This window comes from Bos indicus x Bos taurus, chromosome 20, assembly GCF_003369695.1.
Source record: "Bos indicus x Bos taurus breed Angus x Brahman F1 hybrid chromosome 20, Bos_hybrid_MaternalHap_v2.0, whole genome shotgun sequence".
NCBI lineage: Eukaryota > Metazoa > Chordata > Mammalia > Artiodactyla > Bovidae > Bos > Bos indicus x Bos taurus.
In genome coordinates, this window is record NC_040095.1 from 47,439,655 (window position 1) to 47,465,430 (window position 25,776).

Consider the following 25,776-nt stretch of genomic DNA (forward strand, 5'->3'; position numbering starts at 1 on the left):
TCTACTTTGTTTTAAAGCAATATCCTTGAGGAATTAGTGAAAAGTTACAATACCTTTATTTGGGAATGCTGAAAATGAAACAATGTAAGTAAATGACTTTTTGAAGTGAACATAGGTGTAGAGATTGGATGTAAAATTACGAATCACTTTGAGGGATGAATCCATTTTGATGCATTAGTGCCCATCCTTAAACCAAATTAATTCACTCCTTAGGACTATAACTCAAAGTTCTGTCAAAAGCCTTGCAAGCCTAACATTACATGTTCCCATAAGCATTGCACTTCTTACACACCATCTGCACCTGTGTCTATGGTGAAATTACACAAGGAAAATGTAAGCACAGTGGGTAAAAGATAGCCTACAAAGACAGTATAAAGCTCAACTTAGAGCAATTTGGCTTTGCTGCATACAGCTGGGAAGTGAAAGCAGCAGATGGGTTATGTTGACTTCCTGAAATCAGAAATGAGATGGTTTATATCTAACAAAAATTTGCATAACCTTTAAGCAAAGGCATTGCAGGCTTTGCAAATGATAACCAGAAGAATAATAAGGTGACATTCTTGAAAGTATATACTGACAATAGTATAATTGACAAGAAGTTTGTAGACACAATTAATTACAATTTAATTTTAATTTTTAAAGGGGGAAGGTGCCAATAATTGAGATCAATACTCATTTCATGTCACAAAGCTTACCTTACAAATGAATTTTCTTATCTGGGTATAGAATATGTAAGCTATAATTATATAGAATATATAGGCTATACTATAATTGCTAAATATAGCAATTATATTTCACTAAAATGGAATATTTAATCAAGTAATTAATAAAAACTCAAGAGCAGGAATATTTCACTTGTTTTTGTGTGTTTTGCTCTCTATTTTTGTTTTGAGCGATACTGCTGCTGGAGTGTAAGGACAGACAAAAATGGCTGATATCTGACAGATTGAATTTACAAACTATATTTAACATTGGCTTGTAAAAAGACTTCAAAAGAACCCCATTTTCTGATAAGGGTTTGATCAGTGATAGAACAAAGTTAAAGTACATGATTTAACTTCTTCTTGAAATAGAATATCTCTCTATTATACAATGAACATTATATAGTCTCTTCTCAGAGTGCTATATCAAATTAAATTAAATATTTAATTTTGTTAATTTTGGAAACAGGTGTATCACTTTTTTTCTGTGAGTTATATTCAGGAACTATAATCAGCCTAACTGCTGCAGATCAAAATTTATATAGCTAAGCAATATCCTTTATTTATGACAAGGAGTTCAAATTTTACAAAATCACTTAAAATACTTTCAAGAGATGCAATTTTAGGGACTAAGTATTACTATACTATTACTTGATTTTAGTTGCAGTGTAGCTTGTAAACATTTTCTAATTCTTTCCTGCTTTGGGTGTTTATTTGGTTTTGTGTCACCTCCTGGTGTCTCTGAGAGGATCAAAGAGGCCAGGATCGAATGCTAAGTGGTTTCCTGCATTTATCATTTCCTCCACCAAAACCATTTTGGTATTCCTGGTTTTTATTTTAGTCACTTGAAAATCTATATAAATGAGATTCCCTCTTTAACTGTCCTTTGATTTCTATGGCAAAAATAACTTTTCCCCCTATCAAGAAGGAAATGTTAGAGGGTATATGACTCTTGTGTAATAAAAAATGTCAAAATACACATTTCTCAAATTAGTTTCATATTCCATAACCACCCATCTCTGTTTTAATGGTCATTTGGCTGTCTGGAATCAGTATCTCAGCCCATTTGAAACTGTTTAGTCCTTGGGAAAATTGCTCTGCTGTTCTTTCTCAAATGGTTCAAATGGAGCAATCATTTTCAAGGTGATCTTGAGGTTTTTGAAAGAGAAAAAAATAGACAAAACTTATTCTTTCTGAAGAGCTATAACAAAGCAAAACACATTTAATGAATACCAAATATGACTTTTCCATGACAGGTGCATAAAACTTCTCCTAGGGACCTTACAAAGTTTTCATTTCAATATTGACAAGAATCCAGATACTCATTCTCAATTTTAAAATCACATTTGCTTTTAAATTAGAGTAGGTAATTAGCCACATAGCTCAAGAGAGGCTGAAATGCACTCTTGCCACAAATATTTCTTCAAAAATTTTAATATTTTTGTTTTATTGTGTCATTGTTTGACATAGAACATTAAAATAGTTTTGTAATAAAAGACAAGTAAACAAGGGTGGATTTAAGATTAAAATGTATACCTTAAATTTGGCTAGAGTACAGAATAAATGGGGACTTCCCAGGTAGCCGTAAAGAACCCGCCTGCCAATGCAGGAGATGTAAGAGACATGGGTTTGATCCCTGGGTTGGGAAGATCCTTTGGAAGAGGGAATGGCAACCCACTCCAGGATTCTTGCCTGCAGAATCCCAGGGACAGAGGAACCTGGAGGGCTACAGTCTTTAAGGTCGCAAAGAGTTCGATGTGACAGAACCTATTTAGCACATACTCACCCATAGACTAAATGATCCTTTTCCTCTAATTGGTAGTTAAATGATTAAAAAAAAAAATCTAAAATTAGAACTTTGATGAATTATGTTGAAAATAGAAAGGTAATGTTGAATAACACTTTCTTTTTACATCTCAAACCCAGGTAGGTTGAATAGGTCCTGAAATAGGAAGCTTCCGTGAATGTCAAAGAAATAAGATTAATGGACAATGAGACATGAACACAAAGAAGGAAACATAAAAAATACCTTATCAATTTGACAAATTTCCTGAGAGTTTTCCATAAGATTATACTGGACAAAGGACAGACAATGTGTTTTTTTTAACATGTAAATACTGACCTACTGGTACAGATCCAAAAGACTTTGCTGCAATGAGTTTTGAAGTTAAGTACAAAAGCTCAGTGATTTATTCAAACTGTCAGCATTGGGTTTAGGAAAGAATAGCTGCAGCAGCGCATCAGTGAATGTGTCTTCCTTTTATCTACCTTACTGATTTGCCCAAATTTGCTTTGTCACTCATCACTTTATTTTTGTCACAAAGATAACTTATTCTTTCTACCTAAGTTATATCAGATATCATTTAGCTAAATTTTTTTAGGCTACAACTTTTGCCAATATATTTATATATATATGATTATGCATACAATGGTTTTCTAATCTGTCAAATTTCTTTAATCATGTGTGTGTATTTGTCACTTAATCATGTGGAACTCTCTGTAATCCCATGGACAGTAGCCCACCAGGCTCCTCTGTCCATGGGATTCTCCAGGCAAGAACACCAGAGTGGGTAATCATTCCCATCTCCAAAGGATCTTCCTGACCCAGGGACCATGCACAGGTTTCCTGCATTGAAGGCAGCCTCTTTACCATTGAGCCACAAGGGAAACCTCTTCTTTAACCACATAGTTCATGAAAAATCTGTTAACAAAATATTAAATAAATGTCTACCAAACTATATTCCAAATTTTTCCATATTTTAACATTATTTTAGACTTAATTGAATCAGTCATTTCATTTTCAAATTAAATATTTATTTTTTCTATATTTCATATCATCACAGATTTATATTAATGAGAGTATCCTAAAAGTTACCTGGACTTACTTTTTCACTTAGAAAATGTGGTAACTGTGTCCTAGAATATTGGAGACTTATTCAGAGAAATAATTAGTTAAAGGCAGAATTAAACTTGGAGCCAAGATCATAGAAATTATTTTCCAAAACTATGCACCTTCTGAGGCAATCTTGGCCTAATGTCTTACTTGTCAGACTTTCAGTGTATTGAATGGTAACAGATTAGTTGTTGAGTGTCATTGTGTGTAAGTACTCACACTCAGGAACAGATACCGAATGTGGGTTTTCTCACTGGAATCGATCTTTAGTTATTTTGATAGAGAGCCACCCAGATTTCTGGGCTTCAATAAAAGCCTCGACTTCCTCTAGATTTCAAGTAGGTGCCCTATGCAATGGAGAAGGCAATGGAACCCCACTCCAGTACTCTTGCCTGGAAAATCCCACGGACGGAGGAGCCTGGTAGGCTGCAGTCCATGGGGTCACTAGAGTAGGACACTACTGAGCGACTTCACTTTCACTTTTCACTTTCATGCATTGGAGAAGGAAATGGCAACCCACTCCAGTGTTCTTGCCTGGAGAATCCCAGGGATGGGGGAGCCTGGTGGGCTGCCGCCTATGGGGTCGCACAGAGCCGGACACGACTGGGACGACTTGGCAGCAGCAGCGGCAGCCCTATACAAAGTACTACTAAAGATAAAATAACTCATTGTAAGCAAGATAGACTTCAGTATTACAGAGAACTAGGTTCGAATTTGTTTCTACTTATCAGTGAATACTGGAATTTCTAGAATTTTCTTAATACCATTCAGATTCAGTTTCCTCAAGACTTTTTCTTCTGTATATTTGTTTTAGGTGAAGGTAACTTATCTATTGCCTAATACTCATTAACTACAATGTCTCCAAAAAAAATCTCAAGTAACATTTCAGGGTTTTGTTTCATTTAATTATATACTCTCAAATTACTACCTTTGTGATGTCCAGGTAGCTTTCAGCTTTTTCTCCAAACAGTTTCTGACTCTCATAATAAGTCTTTGATGCTGACTAGAATAAGTTTTCTTTTTTCTTAATCTCTCTTTGCAACCCTTGGCCTGCAGCACGCCAGGCTTCCCTGTCCATCACCAACTCCAGGAGTTTACTCAAACTCATCTCCATTGAGTCGGTGACGCCATCCAACCATCTCATCCTCTATTGTCCCCTTTTCCTCCTGCCTTCAATCTTTCCCAGCATCAGGGTCTTTAGGCAAAGACAATAAAAAATAAAGAGACTGAATTATCAACTTGATTATAATGAACTTGAAAAAAAAAAGTATAAAGGAGATAATGTAAGACATCATCTTTTTTTTCTTACTTGTTTAGCTGGGTGTATCTTAAGTGTCATCCACCAGGATATAAATTAGACATTAAAGATGGATTTGGAGTAGGAAGATGTAAAATGCAAGGTGCCTGCAGCCTATATGAAAATGTCCAATATACCCAGACATGAAGTTCTTGTGATTACACAATTTTGCTGGCTGGGAGTATAAACTTTAGAATTATCATTGCACTGGTAGTCACTGAAGGAAAAGAATTCCTATAGATACGGCTGTCCTGAATTGTCCTCTATCTTGAATGGAAGTTGCATTAGAATTAATTTGTTTGTATACACTAATGTTGGAGTCAACACTGCTGGGAGAAATACCAATAATCTCAGATATCCTAATGACACCACCCTTATGGCAGAAAGAAAAGAGGAACTAAAGAGCCTCTTGTTGAAAGTGAAAGAAAACAGTGAAAAAACTGGCTTAAAACTCAACATTCAAAGAAATGCAGATCATGGCATCCAGTCCGATCACTTCATGGCAAATAGATGGGGAAACAATGGAAACAGTGAGAGATTTTATTTTCCTGGGCTCCAAAATCACTGCAGATGTGACTGCAGCCATGAAATTAAAAGACACTTGCTTCTTGGAAGAGAAACTATGACCAACCTAAATAGCATATTAAAAAGCAGAGGCATTACTTCACTGACAAAGCTATGGTTTTTCCAGTAGTCATGTATGGATGTGAGAGTTGGACCATAAAGAAAGCTGAGCACTGAAGAACTGATGCCTTTAAATTGTTATGTTGGAGAAGACTCTTGAGAGTCCCTTGGACTGCAAGGAGATAAACCAGTCAATCCTAAAGGAAATCAGTCCTCATTATTCATTGGAAGGACTGATGCTGAAGTTGAAGCTCCAATACTTTGGCCACCTGATGCAAAAAGCTAACTCATTGGAAAAGATTCTGATGTTGGGAAAGATTGAAGGCAGGAAGAGAATGAGACCAGAGGGGATGAGATGGTTGGATGGCATCACCCACTTAACAGACTTGAGAAAGCTCTGGGTGATGGACAAGGAAGCCTGGCGTGCTGCAGTCCATGGGGTCGCAAAGCATTGAAAACAACTGAGTGACTAAATTGAACTGATCCACTAATGCATGCAAGATACCTGGAAATCTGTAATGTTACTTAAAAGTCAACTTTTTATGCATATGACAGATATATCTGTGAAAATGCACTTCACAGTTAACAGTAAAATTAAGAAAACAACTGTAACATTTAAAAAAATACCTTAATTGAGGAGGCAGTTCAAGATACTGGCATAAGAATGTTCTAAACTCACATTTTCCCATGGACACAGCAAATGTACAAGTGTATATGGAAGAAACTCTTCTGAAAAAAACTGAAGAACTAGTGGAATACTTGCTTCACAACAAAGGATAAAAGGGCCACATCAAGCCAGGTTGGAAAGAGAGAGAGACACTCTTCAAAACCCCGCCTCCAGCATGGTGGCCCACAGTCTGGAGGTATCTAAATAATAAATAGATAAGTAAATAAATAACACTTCTCTATGAGGAGATGCTAATCATACATTCAATATAGGGATAACATCTAAATTACATAAAGATATATAAAAACTCATACAACACATTATAAAACATGGGAAGGGAACCTGAATAGTTGTATTTTTTTTTTTTTTTCCTGAACAAGACATACATGGCCAACAGGCACATGTTCAACATCTCTAATCATCAGGGAAATATCTTTCAAAAGCATAATGAGATGTTACCTCACACATGTCAGAATGCCTATCATCAAAAAGATAAGAAACAATAAGAGTTGGCAAAAAGGTCTAAAATGAGAACCCTCATGCACTGTTGATAGGAATGCAAATTGATACAGTCATTATAGAAAACATTATGGATGCTCCTCTAAATATTAAAAATGAAGTTATCATATAATTCAGCAATTCCAATTATAGGTATTTATCTAAAGAAAATTAATGTACGAATTTCAATGTTTGATGCACCTTGATGTTCATAGCAGCATTATTTATAACAGTCAAGACATAGAAGCAGCCTAAGCCTGCTGCTTTATTTATTTATAACAAATAAGATGTGGCACCCACACACACACACACACACACACACACACACACACACACACATATATACATACATAATGAAATATAACTCACCAGTTATAAGAATGAAATCTTTACTAATATTTATGGACGTTAAGTAGGAACTCAAGAAACACCTAGAGTAACAGGCATATTTGGCCTTAGAATACGGAATGAAGCAGGGCAAAGACTAATAGAGTTTTGCCAAGAAAATGCAAAGGTCATAACAAACACCCTCTTCCAACAACACAAGAGAAGACTCTATACATGGACATCACCAGATGGTCAACACCGAAATCAGATTGATTATATTCTTTGCAGACAAAGATGGAGAAGCTCTATACAGTCAGCAAAAACAAGACCAGGAGCTGACTGTGGCTCAGACCATGAACTCCTTATTGCCAAATTCAGACTTAAATTGAAGAAAGTAGGGAAAACCACTAGACCATTCAGGTATAACCTAAATCAAATCCCTTATGATTATACAGTGGAAGTGAGAAATAGATGTAAGGGCCTAGATCTGATAGATAGAGTGCCTGATGAACTATGGAATGAGGTTCATGACATTGTACAGGAGACAGGGATCAAGACCATCCCCATGGAAAAGAAATGCAAAAAAAGCAAAATGACTGTCTGGGGAGGCCTTACAAATAGCTGTGAAAAGAAGAGGAGCGAAAAGCAAAGGAGAAAAGGAAAGATATAAGCATCTGAATGCAGAGTTCCAAAGAATAGCAAGAAGAGATAAGAAAGCCTTCTTCAGCCATCAATGCAAAGAAATAGAGGAAAACAACAGAATGGGAAAGACTAGAGATCTCTTCAAGAAAATCAGAGATACCAAGGGAATATTTCATGCAATGATGGGCTCAATAAAGGACAGAAATGGTATGGACCTAACAGAAGCACAAGATATTAAGAAGAGATGGCAAGAATACACAGAACTGTACAAAAAAGATCTTCACGATCAAGATAATCACGATGGTATGATCACTGACCTAGAGCCAGACATCCTGGAATGTGAAGTCAAGTAGGCCTTAGAAAGCATCACTACGAACAAAGCTAGTGGAGGTGATGGAATTCCAGTTGAGCTATTCCAAATCCTGAAAGATGATGCTGTGAAAGTGTTGCACTCAATATGCCAGCAAATTTGAAAACTCAGCAGTGGCCACAGGACTGGAAAAGGTCAGTTTTCATTCCAATCCCAAAGAAAGGTTATGCCAAAGAATGCTCAAAGTACCGCACAATTGCAATCATCTCACATGCTAGTAAAGTAATGCTCAAAATTCTCCAAGCCAGGCTTCAGCAATATGTGCACCGTGAACTTCCTGATGTTCAAGCTGGTTTTAGAAAAGGCAGAGGAACCAGAGATCAAATTGCCAACATCCACTGGATCATGGAAAAAGCAAGAGTTCCAGAAAAACATCTCTTTCTGCTTTATTGACTATGCCAAAGCCTTTGACTGTGTGGATCACAATCAACTGTGGAAAATTCTAAAAGAGATGGGAATACCAGACCACCTGATCTGCCTCTTAAGAAATTTGTATGCAGGTCAGGAAGCAACAGTTAGAACTGGACATGGAACAACAGACTGGTTCCAAATAGGAAGAGGAGTACGTCAAGGCTGTATATTGTCACCCTGTTTATTTAACTTATATGCAGAGTACATCATGAGACATGCTGGGCTAGAAGACACACAAGCTGGATCAAGATTGCCAGAAGAAATATCAATAACCTCAGATATGCAGATGACACCACCCTTATGGCAGAAAGTGAAGAGAAACTCAAAAGCCTCTTGATGAAAGTCAAAGTGGAGAGTGAAAAATTTGGTTTAAAGCTCAAAATTCAGAAAACAAAGATCATGGCATCCGGTCCCATCACTTCATGGGAAATCGATGGGGAAACAGTGGCAACAGTGTCAGACTTTATTTTTCTGGGCTCCAAAATCACTACAGATGGTGACTGCAGCCATGAAATTAAAAGACCCTTACTCCTTGGCAGGAAAGTTATTACCAACCTAGATAGCATAGTCAAAAGTAGAGACATTACTTTGCCAACAAAGGTTCATCTAGTCAAGGCTATGGTTTTTCCTGTGGTCATGTATGGATGTGAGAGTTGGACTGTGAAGAAGGCTGAGAGCCAAAGAATTGATGCTTTTGAAGTGTGGTGTTGGAGAAGACTCTTGAGAGTCCCTAGGACTGCAAGGGGATCCAACCAGTCCATTCTGAAGGAGATCAGCCCTGGGTGTTCCTTTTTTTTTTTTTTTAGATTTGTTTATTTTATTTTATTTATTTATTTTTTAATTTAAGTTTATTTATTTTAATTGGAGGCTAATTACTCTACAATATTGTATGGGTTTTGCCATACATTACCATGAATCTGAAACGGGTGTACACATGTTCCCAATCCTGAACACCCCTCCCACTTCTCTCCCTTTGGAAGCAATGATGCTAAAGCTGAAACTCCAGTACTTTGACCACCTCATGCAAAGAGTTGACTCATTGGAAAAGATCCTGATGCTGGGAGAGATTGGGGGCAGGAGGAAAAGGGGACAACAGAGAATGAGATGGCTGTCTGGCATCACCGACTCGATGGACATGAGTTTGAATGAACTCCGGGAGACGGTGATAGACAGGGAGGCCTGGAGTGCTGTGATTCATGGAGTCTCAATGAGTTGGACACGACTGAGCACCTGAACTGAACTGAACTGGTGGTTCAGATGGTACTAAATCTGCTGACAATGCCGGAGACCAGTGTTGGGTCCCTGGGTTGGGAATATACCTACAGAAGGGAATGGCTACCCACTCCAGTATTCTTGCCTGGAGAATTCCATGGACAGAGAAATCTGGACGGTTACAGTCCATGGGGTCTCAAAGAACTGGACATGACTGAATGATTAATATTGCATTTACAGGGCTTCCCAGGAGGTGGTAGTGGTAAAGAATCCCCTTGCCAATACAGGAGATGCAGGTTCAATCCCTGGATTGTGGAGATCGCCTGGAGGGGGCATGGCCACCCCGCTCCAAGGCCACCACTCCAGTACTTTGATTGGAGAATCCCGTGGACGAAGGAGCCTGGTGGGCTATAGTGAGATTGCAAAGAGTTGGACACTACTGAAACAACAGTATGAAAGCAGGCACTGTTATTTAGGCAATATCTTAGGTCAGGAAACAACAATATGAATCATACATTTACATGCCAAATGGCACAATCTTAAACTATTGAGATTGCAAGTTGAAGTAAGCATGTGGTATCTGTAATTAAACCTATAGACTTCAAAGGAGCACATGTATCTATATGTCAAAATTACATTAAGAATCAAACAGAACTTTCCAACAAGTTTGCTTTACTTAAGACCTATAGAACTCAGATCTCTAAAATGAAGAAATAGAAAATGAAAATAACGGAATTTCTACCATGCCAGCAGAGACAGAGAGAAAGAGAGAAAGGAAGAGGAAAAGGGAGGAAAAGGGAGAGAGGGTATATAAAATTACATGCATTGAACAGATAATTTTTGGACAGAAATATTGACCTGCTTCAGAAATTTCTAACAGAACATAAAATTACAGTCTATCATCAGGCAAAATTGCTCATAATTTGATATAATCTGCTCTTTTTCCTGGCACATCAGTGGAAGAGATAAGAGTTCAATTAATAATAAAAATGCAAAGAAACCCAATATTCTCCTTCACATACAAACACCATAAAACGTACATAAAGAATCTGCAAAATCATTTTGCAGCCTTAGGGATTTTTTTTTGAAATATTAATCAATCGGCCCCCCACACACTTACCTCACTTATATACTTAGTATATATGCTGGCTTCTGCCAGTTATTTTACTCCCTCAAAAAAATTAAAGTCATTTGTTAGACTAAATACGGATGATTCAGCCAATATTATCTTCAGGAGAGAGATAACTAACTAGATTTCAGTGCTGAATATGTAAGAGGAGAAATAGGAAATAGAAACACATCAATTGACCATCAGAGCAATAAAATTCAGGATATTTCAGTTAAGTTTTATTTTAGGGTTCACTAGGAAATAGCAAACCATTCCAATATGCTTGCCTGGAGAATCCCATGGACACAGGAGCCTGGTGGGCTACAGTCCATAAGGTCACAAACAGTCAGACTTGACTAAGGTAACTTAGCATGCATACAGCTTTATTTAATTTTATTTTTTAACAATGCACCATCTATGATGCCAAGAGAAGAAAATTTTCTTATATATCCACATTATAATAGAGTTTATTTCTATTCCTTGATGAAATGTTCTCAAAAGTTTACTACTAAATGAATTCTTTTCCCAGTCACTTCTTCACAGGTGTAAAATTTTTCAAGGAAAGTAATCAAGTGACATCTAATTTATCACAGTCCTGTCAGTGTCCTTTGCCAGTAGACTCTGTTATGAAACTCTGTGAACTAAAAAATTGCTCTTTTATGATGACAACGAATTCAAAAAGAATCTCAAAGAATAGTGTTGCTTAATAGTGTTTATATTATTATCCATTAAAATTTCTTTAAAGACAAAAAACAATTAAATGTAAAAGAACACTTTATGCATTTGTTACTGCATGATATGCCAGTCGGTAATTAAACAAGCATGAGTGTAAGTGATGAGCATGGGAGCACAGGAGAATAATGGGGCGGGGGGCTTACATCTTATCAGTTCCAACGTGTGAGTAAATATTATTCCATTTTATCTGGTCACATCCTTGTAATATCAGAAGCAGAAGACTTGATGATAAGCAAAAGCTCTGCTCCGACCCTCACAAGCTGGGTACATTCCTTGGAAATGCCCCCATTTTTCATGAATCCTCATGGAAAATAAATAGCAGAATGGGGTAGAGTTATGACTACAAAACATGCAGCAACTTTCTACATTTCACAGACTTTACCAATATTTTAATGAAATAACCTCTATGATCTGCTGACCAAGGCTAATACAAAGGTTTTTAATCTACCTCACAATTATCGGGACTGTGAATAGATACCTATGACCCTGACCCTGAGAAATAAAATGTTGAGCCATCCTGAAAGACATTGGCAAGGGACAAAACTCGTGTCTAAACGATCAGCTCATGATCACCTGAAATTTGACAAAACTGATTCAAATTTACTCTGGAGCTAAGTACTGTAAAAGCCTTGGCTCTCTATCAAAGATGTGATATTTAAACAGCATAGTGATTCTAGTTAATACTGTAGTGCATGTCTGAAGGTTGCTAATAGAATAGACCTTCAAATCTCTCAGCAGACAAATACTATGTGTTGCAATGCATGTTAACAAGACTTAATTGTTGTGATCATTTCACAGTATATGCAAATGTCTAATTAAGTTGTATACCTGAAACTAATATAATATTGTGCTATTAATATCCCAATCTCTTTTTTTTTTAATATGTGAAGTTTGAGAAAGTTAAGAAAAAAAGGAAATGAAGGGGTAGTCTCCAAATCATTAAGTAGAATATAACTTACACCCAAGGGGCTGTTGTCCATCACGTGCCCATGTTAAGAATTATAATTACCTGGAAGGAGGAAAATGTCCTGAATGGCCCACAAGACTTGTGGTCAATATTAATAAATGTTTTTGTTTGTTTTTCATTAAAAAAAAAGACAACATTTAGTTCCCAGTGATTGGACTCTGCTCTAGAGAATATATATTTTCAGTTCAGTTCAGTTGTTCAGTTGTGTCCGAATTTGCAACCCTATAGACTGCAGCACATTAGGTTTCCCTGTCCATCACCAGCTCCCGGACCTTGCTCAAACTCATGTCCATGGAGTGGGTGATGACATTCAACCATCCCATCTCTGTCATTCCCTTCTGTTCTTGCCTCCAACTTTTCCAAGCATCAGGGTCTTTTCTAATGAGTCAGTTCTTTGCATCAGGTGGCCAAGGTATGGGAGCTTCAGCATCAGGCCTTCTAATGAATATTCAGGACTGATTTCCTTTAGGACTGACTGGTTGGATTTCCTTGCAGTCCAAGAGACTCTCTAGAGTCTTCTCCAACATCACAGTTCAAAAACATCAGTTCTTAAGCACTCAGATTTCCTTATAGTCTGACACTTACATCCATACACAACTACTGGCAAAACCATAGCTTTGACTAGACAGACTTTTGTCGGCAAAATAATGTCTCTGCTTTTAAATATGCTGTTTAGGTTGGTCATAGATTTTCTTCCAAGGATTAAGAATTCTTTATTTCATGGCTGCAGTTACCTTCTACAGTGATTTTGGAGCCCAGAAAAATAAAGTCTTCCACTGTTTCCATTGTTTCCCCATCTATTTCCCATGAAGTGATGGGACTGGATGCCATGATCTTCATTTTTAAAATGCTGAGTTTTAAACCACCTTTTTCATTTGATTCACAGCATTATAAAACTTGGTATAAAGGTTAGGTAGACAAATAGAAAATCAATTATATGTAGCAACTCTACATTTCCAGCTAGTAAATCAAACTTATTAATAAAATACCAAGAGAATAATATTAAATTAAAAAGATATACATGTGGTGTTTCCTTGGTGGCTCAGTGGTAAAGAATCTGCCTGCCAATGCAGGAGACACTGGTTCAATCCCTGGTCCAGGGTGATTCCACATGCAGCGGAATAACTGAGCCTGTGTGACACAATTATTGAGCTCCTGCTCTAGTTTCCCAGGAGCCACAATTACTGAAGCCCATGCACCCTAGAGCCTGTGTTCTGTAACATGAGAAGCCACCACAATAAGAAGCCCACCCACCACAACAAGAGAGTAGCCCGTAAGGCTGCTCTGTCCATGGGATTTCCCAGGCAAGAATACTAGGGTGGGTTGCTACTTCCTTCTCCATGGGATCTTCCCCACAGTGGGATCCAATCCAAGTCTCCTGCATTGAAGGCAGATTCTTTACTGCTGAGCCATCAGGGAACCTCCCTGGAAAGGAAAGATGTATTTGAGGTTTCTGCACTCTGAAATTTATATTTGGTAACAGATCTTGGAAATTTAGATATTCTTTGTTTACTTATGGTGGTAAAAGCATTCAGAAGAATTTGAACCATAGGTCTATTGCAGATTTGAGATCTGACGCCTGCACTACCAGGGATCACAATTAGTGAAAATAATCCAGCCTGTTTAAGAACATCAGAAATAATTTTAAGTTTCTCATCAATACTTAAAGGCAATATCAAGCAAGGAAAAAATGCAGGGAAAAAATCTAATTTTTACCTTTCTCAGTGTGTAATGATAATTGAGTTCAAAATTGTCACATGCAATTTTTAATTTGAATTCCCATATAGAAATGTTTCCACAATGAGTCCCAATGTGACAAATAATTCTCTTGATCTTTTATTATCATACAACAATCGAGTTCAGTTAAAGCACTATGGGACTTCAAGGGGAAATGAAGGTTGTTCTGTGCCATAATCACTGCTTTTAACATTCTATGTAGATCAATAAAGCGACCATATCAGTTCAGTTCAGTTAAGTCACTCAGTCGTGTCCGACTCTTTGCAACCCCATGAATCGCAGCACACCAGCCTTCCCTGTCCATCACCAACTCCCGGAGTTCACTCAGACTCACGTCCGTCGAGTCAGTGATGCCATCCAGCCAACTCATCCTCTGTCATCCCCTTCTCCACCTGCCCCCAATCCCTCCCAGCACCAGGGTTTTTTCCAATGAGTCAACTCTTCGCATGAGGTGGCCAAAGTACTGGAGTATCAGCTTTAGCATCAGTCCTTCCAAAGAAATCCCAGGGCTAATCTCCTTTAGAATGGACTGGTTGGATCTCCTTGCAGTCCAAGGGACTCGCAAGAGTCTTCTCCAACACCACAGTTCAAAAGCATCAATTCTTTGGTGCTCAGCCTTCTTCACAGTCCAAGTCTCACATCCATACATGACTACAGGAAAAACCATAGCCTTGACTAGATGGACCTTTGTTGGCAAAGTAATGTCTCTGCTTTTCAATATGCTATCTAGATTAGTCATAACTTTCCTTCCAAGGAGTAAGCGTCTTTTAATTTCATGGCTGCAGTCACCATCTGCAGTGATTTTGGAGCCCAGAAAAATAAAGTCTGAAATTGTTTCCACTGTTTCCCCATCTATTTCCCATGAAGTGATGGGACCGGATGCCATGATCTTCGTTTTCTGAATGTTGAGTTTTAAAACAACTTTTTCACTGTCCACTTTCACTTTCATCAAGAGGCTTTTGAGTTTCTCTTCACTTTCTGCCATAAGGGTGGTGTCATCTGCATATAGGACATATCAACTCACTGTGAACCACTGGCATATAGGTCAGGTAATTGTAATATTACAAACCCATATTAGCCATTATTATAACTTGAAAAAGCCATAACCCCAGACATAAGCAGGCTCTACACAATGCTGAATTTAGCAATGCATCATTTTCATTACCAATGCACCTGGTGTACAAGCCCAAGTTTTATTGGTATCATAGTGATAGCAATCCCCCTTCTTTGTCTTAAATCAAACCCATATTAACACTCTGTCTCTGTGCTATAATTTATATGGAAGGAATCCAAACTGGACCATTGATTAAATTCTACTAGTTGCCAACCTGATGTCTTAAATCAATGATATACTATTAATCAGGTTAACTGGGTATTGAAATTAATACTCTAGATTTCTTTTTGTCATGTATATGGAGGAAGTATGAGTTATAAACACATAAATCCATAACATGCAAGCAGTGACAAATTCATTAGGATCCAGTATATGAGAAAGTGAAAAGTGAAAGTGAAGGTTCTCAGTCGTGTCTGACTCTTTGCGACTACATGGACTGTAGCCTACCAGGATCCTCCTTCCATGGGATTTTCCAGGCAAAAGTACTGGAGTGGGTTGCCATTTCCTTCTCCAGGGGATCTTCCCAACCCAGGGATTGAACCTGGGTCTCCCACAATTGCAGGCAGATGCTCTACCGTCCAAGCCACCAGGGAAGCCTATATATGAGAACTATGTTTAAAGATCTGACAATACACCTAGCCCCAACTGCCTCTTTGCATAAGGTAAACAGATCCTGTATCCAAAGATTCTTATTTATATGATTATACTGGTACACAAGCAGTGCAAATTAATATGGTGGAACAGAGAGCACAAATAATTCCAGCATAAGGTCAATTTGAAGTTGGGAATATATTTCTCAGAGTGTTCAAGTACATGGGCATACCAATGTGTCAAGTCTCTGGAAGAACCATAAGAGAGTTAAAAACAATATTTTCTAAAATTAGAGGTGGAAATAATGGTGATGTTGATCAATTTTATGTATCTGTTACTTAGATACATAAACATAAGATTCCATAAACTAGCAGCAACTAGGACAGCCCTTTATGAAATGGATGATATATAACACTAAAATTAACCATAATAAGACAAGCTGAATAGCACACAATGGTAAACTGGGAAATATATGTCTCATACAGGGCTTCACTTGGGGCCACTTTTGTTAAAATTTTTTGTCAGTTGATTGCATAGAGTAAGGATATGAACTAGGCTGGTCTCTTCCAGCATTTTTGAAGGGAGATTGCTAGTAACTATTAAATTTCAGTGTTATCTAATTTTTGTCCATAATAAACAAATGGGACCTAATTAAGAGCTTTTAAACAGTAAACAAAACCAACAGCAAAACAAAAAAACCTGCTAAGTGTGGCAAAACATTTGACAATTTATATGACATTTATATTACTGATAAAGGGTTAACATCAAAAATGTACAAACAATTCACACAACTCAGCACAGCTTAAAAAAAAAAAAGTAAAAATGAGTGGACGACCTGAACATATATTCTTCCAAAGAGGAAATGCCGATGACCAACATTCACATGAAAAGATGCTCAGCACTACTAATAATCAGGGAACTGACAATGAAAAGAACATGAGATGTCACTTCACATCCATCAGAACAGCTATTATTGAAAAGAACACAAGTAATAAATGTTGGTGAGGATGTATAGAAAAGGGAACTCTTGCATACTGTTGGTGAGAATGTAACTTGGCATAGGCACAGTGGAAAACATTGTGGAGTTTTCTCAAGAAACTAACAATAGAACTACCGATGACTCAGCAGTTTCACTCCTTGGTACATATCTGAAAAAGCAAACCACTAATTCGAAAAGGTACATGTATCCCAATGGTGATAGCCGCATTATTTACAATTGCCAAGACATAGAAGCAACCTAAGTGTCCATCAGCAGAAGAATGGATAAAGAAGACACACACACACACACACACACTAAAATACTATTCAGCCATAATAAAGGATGAAATGTAGCCATTTTTAACAACATGGATGCACTTGGGGATACTATGTTAAGTGAAGTACGTCATAAAGACAAATACTGTATGAGATCACTTACATGTGAAATCTAAAAATACAACAGACTAGTGAGTATAACAGAAAAGAAGCAGACTCCCAGAAAACAGAAAAGTGGTTACCATTGTGGAGAGTGAAGTGGGGAGGGGCAATGTGGAGATAGGAGATTAAGAAGCACATACTATTATATATAAGATAAATTTAAGGATATACTTTATAACACAGGGGATATAGCCAATATTTGATGACTATAAATGGAGTGTAATTTTTTTAAATTGTGAATCACTGAACTGTACATCTGTAAAATAATATTGTAGATAAACTAATACTCTATACTTCAATTTTTAGAAACGTGTTAAAAACTCTTTAATATTACCTAAAGATTGTTGAAAAGATTGTACATTATTCATTGATGGATTATTCATTATTAATTTAGACATTTCTAAAAGTGCAAAAATTAAAATAATTTGTATCTGTGATGAATATTATAATCTTCAAGACAAGGAGGGAATGTTAGGGCCTATATTAACAATGAATGCTGCAATTTTATTTATGTGATTAAGTATCACTTAAACTAGAAGATTGAAGACATTTTTAAACCTGTACCCACAGTCCTCAACTCACTTCTACACAATCTTCTTCAGTATTCTTAATCATACAGTATTCTGCTTTCTATAATACATGATTATAAAAGAATACAATAGTTCTTAGTGGAGGGACAAATCCCCAGTAAGATGCAGCCCAGTCTACAGAAGAGAGGTATGTTGATACACCTTGCTTGGGTGATTTTTCCCTGTGCTCAAGATGAGTGGACTTAATGACATTTGAGAGTTGTTCAGGGTGTTACTATTACCCAAAATAAAAAGAACAGCTATCCGGTAAGAAGCCTGTGTTCCCAATTACTGTTTAGTAAGCTATTGTGAGTCCTTTCAGTTCAGTTCAGTTCAGTCGCTCAGTCGTGTCTGACTTTTTGCGACCCTATGAATTGCAGCACGCCAGGCCTCTCTGTCCATCTAGGCTGACTTAAAAGGTTGGTTATGCCAGGATTTGTCTTCTTGGAAGGATAGTTGCTAGGACTACTGCTATTGCTCCAGAATCAGCCACCAGATCAAGGTTTAGAATGGATGCCATTATCATGGGACCTTAGAAGGAGCAAACATTGAAAATTGAAGCTGTAAAAAGCTTTAAGTAGAATAAAACTTGACAGATGCCTTTAAGCTATTCTGATATCTCCACTATAGTAGCCAATTGACTTTTCAGGCAATTGAATGTATGAGCTAATCTTCCAATGTAGGATAAAATACCCATTGGTCTGATTTTGTTTTATGTTGTGTGCTCCCAAAAAGCTCAAATATGTTGATGAGAGAACAGAATGGCAGTAGTTTGGAGATGGCAACAAAGTAGAAGACACTAAGTTGTGCTCTCCATTACTGAGCACAAGGTCCATGTTAGTGGGAGGAAGAAAAAACACAGCAGCTAACTGGAGAAGCAAAAAGGAAGTATTGTTCTCAGAGGACAACTGACATTATGACATAGAGAGAAAGAGATGGAGAAAGGCATTTAGTCTGTAATCAACAGAAGAAGAAAAAAAGTCTTATAGAGAAACAGTGCTTTTAGTCAGTGAAAGTCTTCATGAGTAGGAGAGTTGGATATCTGGGCTACATATCTGGGTTAGAAATTAAATACAAGGCAGGAAATACACATATGTGGAACCAGTGATTCTCACATTTTAAGCAGCTTGCAGTCACCCGGGAAGCCTGCTTAAGTGGACATACTGGTTCTGGGGGTCTGGAGCAGCTCTAATATTTTCTATTTCCTATAAACCCCTCACATGATGCCAAGGCTGGTGGTTTGTGGGAAATGATTTTGGTATCAAGGCTACCAGCCAAATGATGTATAGGCTTATACTGTGGGGGAAAAGGCAGAAATGAGGAGGATGTGCTAAGTCCCTTTAGTCATATCTGATTCTTTGTGATGCTATGAACCATAGCCTTCCAGGTTCCTCTGTCCATGGGGTTCTCCAGGCAAAAATACTGTGGTGGGTTGCCATGCCCTTCTCCAGGGGATCTTCCCAACCCAAGGATCCAACCTGCATCTCTTGTGTGTCCTGCATTCTTTACCACTAGCACTAAGAATGGTCAAAAGACTAATCTCAGACTGCCAGAAAGGATGCAGGATTTACATTATCACATTCTCTAAATGATTGGTGAACTGCTTAAGGGGAGAAATCATGCAGAATTTTAAAGCTTTTTATTAACTTCAAGAATGTCTGCTTGATTCAATGAAGGTCCCAAATAAATACTTCTTCTTTGATTAATTCATAAGTCTGTGCTTTTTATCTAAAGAGAAAATGTATTTGTTCATGGTGGATTGCACTAAATAATAAGCTAAATAATAAAGCAGTCACTGCATTTTTAAACAAGTGTAACTTATTCATTACTCTGAATTAATATTATGCCATTTTTAGTGATTTGGTTTCATTTTTATATTTTTATAGCCACTTATAACAATTTTAATTATAACCAATTTAATTTAATTAATTTTCCAAATACACTTCATTATAATGCAGCACAGAAAGAGCCCTCAAGATAAATTGTACATGGAAACAGTTTAATATATAACTTCATATTTCAAAATATATTTATTTTGTGTAATTATCATGAATCAATCTGTATAAAACAATTGCTTTTATTATATAAATTCATATAACATTTTTTTTATACACTGTGCTAATTGCTCAGTTATGTCTGACTCTCTGCAACCCTTTGGACTATAGCCCTCCAGGATCCTCTGTCCATATAAATTCTCCAGACAAGAATATTGGAGTGGATAGCCATTCCCTTCTCCAGGGAATCTTCCCGGCCTGGGTATTGAACCCAGGTCTTCTGCATTGCAGGCAGATTGTTTACCATCTGAACCACCAGGGAACAGAATTTCTAGTAAATATAATTACTGATAATATTGAATAATTTACTCAAATAAAATTTGAAACTAGCATCCACAAATAAGTGTTAAATTAGTATATTGCCTCATCCAATATCTATTCTTTTGGCCTATTTGTTTGGTGGAATTATATTCAATCCTATTTGATTAAGCACATATTTACTGCACAATTTTTTATCACTGGTGAATTACATATTATGCTCCGGGGGTCCAGTGATGAATTACAGTTCCTGGTGTTATTCACACTAGAATCATATGGAGGTAATGACCTCTCAGCACTAGCTACAGTGTACAGCATTCTATATAAGCAAAGTTACAGTAGAACAAAGTGATACAGAAGTGCAGATAATTAACATCATTTCATTCATTACATTTGTCAAGTGTTCAAGAGGAAATTTGTGTATTTGGTATGGACTGAACTTTAAAGTTAAATAAGAAAATATATTACTCACAGTTCTGAAGACTGGAAGGATGAAATCAGGGACCCAGCATGGCCAGGTCCTGGTGAGGGTCTTCTTTCTGGTTGCAGATCCCTGACTCCTCCATGTACCTACAGGGTGGGAAGATGAAGAAAGAGCACTCTGGGGTCCCTTTAATAAGGATACTAAGCCCATTTATCTCATTCATCTCATTCATGAGGGTTCCATTCTCATTACCTAATTACTTTCCAAAGTTCCCACCTCCAGAGACTAGACTGGGGTTAGGATTTCAACATAAGAGTCTTTGAGGGGCATCAACAAGCAGTACATAACAATAAGCAAGACTAAAGATATGGAAAATAATGCAGGAAGTATATTAGACAAGCAGCATGATGGAACTGAAGCAGGGCTAGAAGAGGTAGCTAGAAAAGAAATTTGGGAGCAGAGTGACACATAGAGCCAATGTGTGTCTTCTGAAAAGATGACAAATGTATCTTGTTTGTGTTAGTAATAAACAAAGAAAGTCGGAGTTATTACACTGGCCATGATTCTTTCATTACAATTATTATTAAATTTTTGTTCTGATATTTCCATGTAATTATAATATCCACAACCACATGAATTTGAAAATATCAGGCAGAACTGAGTTTGAACTAGAGACTGAGATGTCATGTAAAATAGTCCTTATTTGCTTGATACTATACTCGTTCAACCACAAGAAGGGCTTATTATTGGTAGTTTTTTTTTTTTTTTTAATATTGTAGAATCATTATATCATCTTAGGAGATGGAACAATACCAGATGTTTCCATTTAGTCAATTTCAGTGATGAAAATGGAAGTATCGAATTTTGATGTGTTCTGATTCTGATCATTAGCAGGGTAAAAGATGGAGCAGGTGGTCATTTCAGGGCTGGGTCTAGTAAAGAGAGTGACATGGAGTCAGAGCCCACTTGATACAAAAGAGTATGCAGGATTCAAAATTGTGCTGTATATATGGAACATACAGCTCTATACGCTGAAAGGGTATAAAGGAAAAGTTGAACAAATTTATGAGCTTCGTTTCTCATTAAGAATAGTTTCTCAAAGGAATTAAAAGGGAGGGAGGAGGGAGGAGGGTTCAGGATGGGGAACGTGGGTATACCTGTGGCGGATTCATTTCGATATTTGGCAAAACTAATAACAATATTGTAAAGTTTAAAAATAAAATAAAATTTAAAAAAAGAAGAAAAAAAGTGTCATTGGCAAGAGCTGACTAGGAAGCCAGGATCCTGAAAAGCCAGGTGATATAGATTCTGGGAGACGGTGATGGTGGAATAGGCGAAAATTGGGACTTAGAGTATCTTGGCTAATAACTTAGCTTGGGGCTGAAATCATTGTACACAGTTGATTTTTCTGCACTAATTTTTCTTCAGCATAATAAGTGAAGGATCTGTCTACAGTGAATATAGAGATGATCAACTAAGAGTTCACATTGAAATCATCTGGGAAAACATCTAGGCAGTGTTAATGCCCCTGCCCTACTGCATATCAATTGAACCAAAGTCTCAGAAGAGGACATATTTTTAAAAGCCTCCCAGATGATTCTCATATACGGCAGGATGAGAAACTACTGATCCAATTGATTAAGAAAGTGAAGGCAAACCAAAAATTCTCAGAAGTTATAGTTAAGAAATTTGTCTCTATCCATATATTCAATATGATGTCCCTAAAGACTGATTACTCTGTGGTAAAGTGAAAGTGGTTATCTTTTTCTGGAATAAATAACAAACTCTAATTAATCAATCAGAACAGAAATGCAATGTAATAGAGCACTGGATGATGGATATGACAGACTACTCAGAATTGAAGAAAAAAGTGTCCAATGAAATTACTAAAAGATGCTCAATCTCACTGGTAATCAAGGCAATGGCATTTTACACTAAAATATGTCACTTTCATAGATGTGGCATATTTTTGAGAGTTTAAAGAGTTTAACTATACCTTAGTAAGAATATGGGGAAAATGAATACATTTATACTTTTGGTTGAAATATAGGTTGTTAAAAATTGGTGGAAATTTTGATAAATTATATTGAATTAAATATGTAAATGCCATAAAAGAGAGTGATTCTATTCCTGGAAGAATGCTCTGTAGAAATACTTAACACATTCACTCAAGATGTTCAGTATAAGAATATGCGTCCTAGAGAAAATCTAGATAACCTAAATCCTCATAAAATAAGATATTAGGTATATATTTTGTTATATGCATACAAGTGAATTAAATAAATGAACAATGGTTACACATGTCAGCATAGATATATCTTATATACAAGTAGGAGTGTTTGAATGTGTGTACGCTAGGTGAACAACTTTGGGAGTCTTCATACATATATATGAAAGTGAAAGTGTTAGTCGCACAATTGTGTCTGACTCTTTAACCCTATGGACGGTAGCCTGCCAGGCTCTTTGGTTCATGGAATTCACCAGGCAAGAATACTGGAGTGGGTTGCCATTCCCTTCTCAGGGAATGCATATGTATGTGTGTGTGTGTGTGTGTGTGTGTGTGTGTGTGTGTGTGTGTGCGCGTGTATAATTATATACATTAGCTCATGAAAGAGGTACTGCCCAGGTACCACAGAGTGTTTGATCTATCAAGGTGTAAAATGATGGTATCAAGAAAGAGTAATGGAAGATTAAGTATATCTTAATATTTAATTTCTTGAAAAAACATTGAAACAAGTGTTGAAAAATGTTAAGATTTCTTTTAACAAGTGAATTTTGCTATTATTTTCTGTGTTTGGGATGTTCATAATCAAATACAATTTTAAAAAGCAGTTTTGGACAGTTCCTAGAGGAAATTAAAAATCAATACTATTCTCCTTATTGCAGCAGTGTGCTGTGTGTTCAGCATAACGAATATGTGTGAGAGGAACCCAGCAACAGTGTTAGTTTACAGAGATGCCACAGAATATTGGGATTTTTTGCTTCCCTTAAGTTTCAGTGATCTTTGCTGAAATTTTATTCCCACTAAAAATTAAGCTTCTTGAGGCAAGGATTTTTGTCTGTTTTGTTTATCATAAGTAATGTATTAACATTTCCTGGCTCATAATTATTCCTTAAATATTTTCTGAATAATAATACTGTATTTTGTTTGCATTAAAAGTCTCCAATTTCATATATTTACGTGAAAAGTTCTGGTAGTAGAAAGGCATTTTTAAAAACAATATCATAGGTATACTGTCATGTGACATTTAAAAGTAACAACTAGCTTGTTCCAATTTGTAATCAATGAATTCCATGAACAGTTCTGTAATTATCTGTAGTTCAGTTGCTCAGTCATGTCCAACTCTTTGCTACCCCGTGGACTCCAGCACGCCAGGCTTCTTGCTCAAACTCACGTCCATTGAGTCAGTGATGCCATCCGACCATCTCATCCTATGCCATCCCCTTCTCCTGCTGCTTTCAATCTTGCCCACCATCAGGGTCTTTTCCAATGAGTCAGTTCTTCCCATCAGGTGGCCAAAGCACTGGAGCTTCAGCTTCACCATCAGTCCTTCCAGTGAATATTCAGGACTGATTTTCTTTAGCATTGACTGGTTTGATGTTGCAGTCCAGGGGACTCTCAAGAGTCTTCTCCAACACCACAGTTCAAAAGCATCAATTCTTCGGTGCTCAACTTTCTTTATAGTCCAACTCTCGCATCCATACATGACTACTGGAAAAATCGCAGCTTTGACTTTATGGAGCTTTGTAGGCAAACTAATGTCTTTGCTTTTTAATATGTTGTCTAGGTTGGTCATAGCTTTTCTTCCAAGGAGCAAGCATCTTTTAATTTCATGGCTGCAGTCATCATCTGCATTGATTTTAGAGCCCAAGAAAATAAAGACTGTAACTGTTTACATTGTTTCCCCATCTATTTGCCATGAAGTGATGGGACCAGATGTCATGATCTTAGTTTTTTGAATGTTGAGTTTTAAGCCAGCTTTTTCACTCTCCTCTTTCACATTCACCAAGAGACTAGTTCCTCTTCACTTTCTGCCATAAGGGAGGTGTTATCTTTGTATGTGAAGTTATTGATATTTATCCTGGCTATCTTGATTCCAGCTTGTGCTTCATCCAGTCTGGCATTTCACATGATGTGCTCTGCATATAAGTTAAATAAGCAGGGTGACAATATACAGTCTTGACATACTCCTTTCCCAATTTGGAACCAGTCTATTGTTCCATGTCTGGTTCTAACTGTTGCTCCTTGACCTGCATATAGGTTTCCCAGGAGGCAAGTAAGGTGGTCTGGTATTCCCATCTTTTTAAGAATTGTTCACAGTTTGTTGTGATCCACACAAGCAAAGGCTTCGACATAGTCAATAAAGCAGAAGTAGATGTTTTTCTGAAATTCTCTTGCTTTTCCTATGATCCAACAGATGTTGGCAATTTGATCTCTGGTTCTTCTGCCTTTTCTAAATCCAGCTTGAATATCTGGAAATTCTCCTTTCAGGTAGTTTTGAGGCCTCAGTTAGAGAATTTTGAGCATTACTTTGCTAGTATGTGAAATTAGTGCAAGTATGCAATAGTTGTGCACAGTTGTGCAACTGTGAGTGCTATAGTCCATAGGGTGCAAAGAGTTGTTCACCACTTTCAGACTGAACAACATCGTACTGGATTGTCTATAATTAACTATCACCTCATATTTTTCGAAAACAGGAAACTATATTTCCAAAAATCACTTTCTAATATGGTCAGTGTTAGAATTTTCCTCTATGGTTCAGGGTTAGAATTTGCTGTGAGAGGGAAATTTGGAAGATGGAAGAAAAGAAGAAAATATTTGTTTCTGGAGACTGCTGTGTTAAGGGACAATGGCATCTGGCTCACTTTTTACAACTTTGCACTCCCTTTCTTTTTGGAGAGACTTTCCAGACTTCTCCCTAAACTTCTTTTAAAAGTCCTAGTGTACTTTGCCCAAGTTCATTTCCTCTTTCTGCCCCAGTGCTCAAATGCTCTAATCTACCAGCTGCCTCATTCTCCCAGCTCCTCCCCATCTATAGATACCCTCATTCCTAACCTTTACCCTGTATTCCCCTCATGTTTGCAGTGGCTATTTTCCTAAAAGAACCCAGAATGACCATATGTAAATGGTGCCTCTGGCTGTAAGTGGACTTGAATCCTC

At 37.1% G+C, this 25,776-nt stretch overlaps 1 long non-coding RNA gene across 1 annotated transcript in view; it reads right to left on the reverse strand.

Moving 5' to 3' along the window:
* The window catches only part of LOC113879175, a 170,507-nt gene that overhangs the window by 124,794 nt on the left and 19,937 nt on the right, over positions 1–25,776 (reverse strand). Inside the window, exon 2 of the long non-coding RNA XR_003507225.1 lies at positions 20,664–20,761. This is a non-coding gene — a long non-coding RNA (uncharacterized LOC113879175). The remainder of the gene's footprint in view (positions 1–20,663; positions 20,762–25,776) is intronic.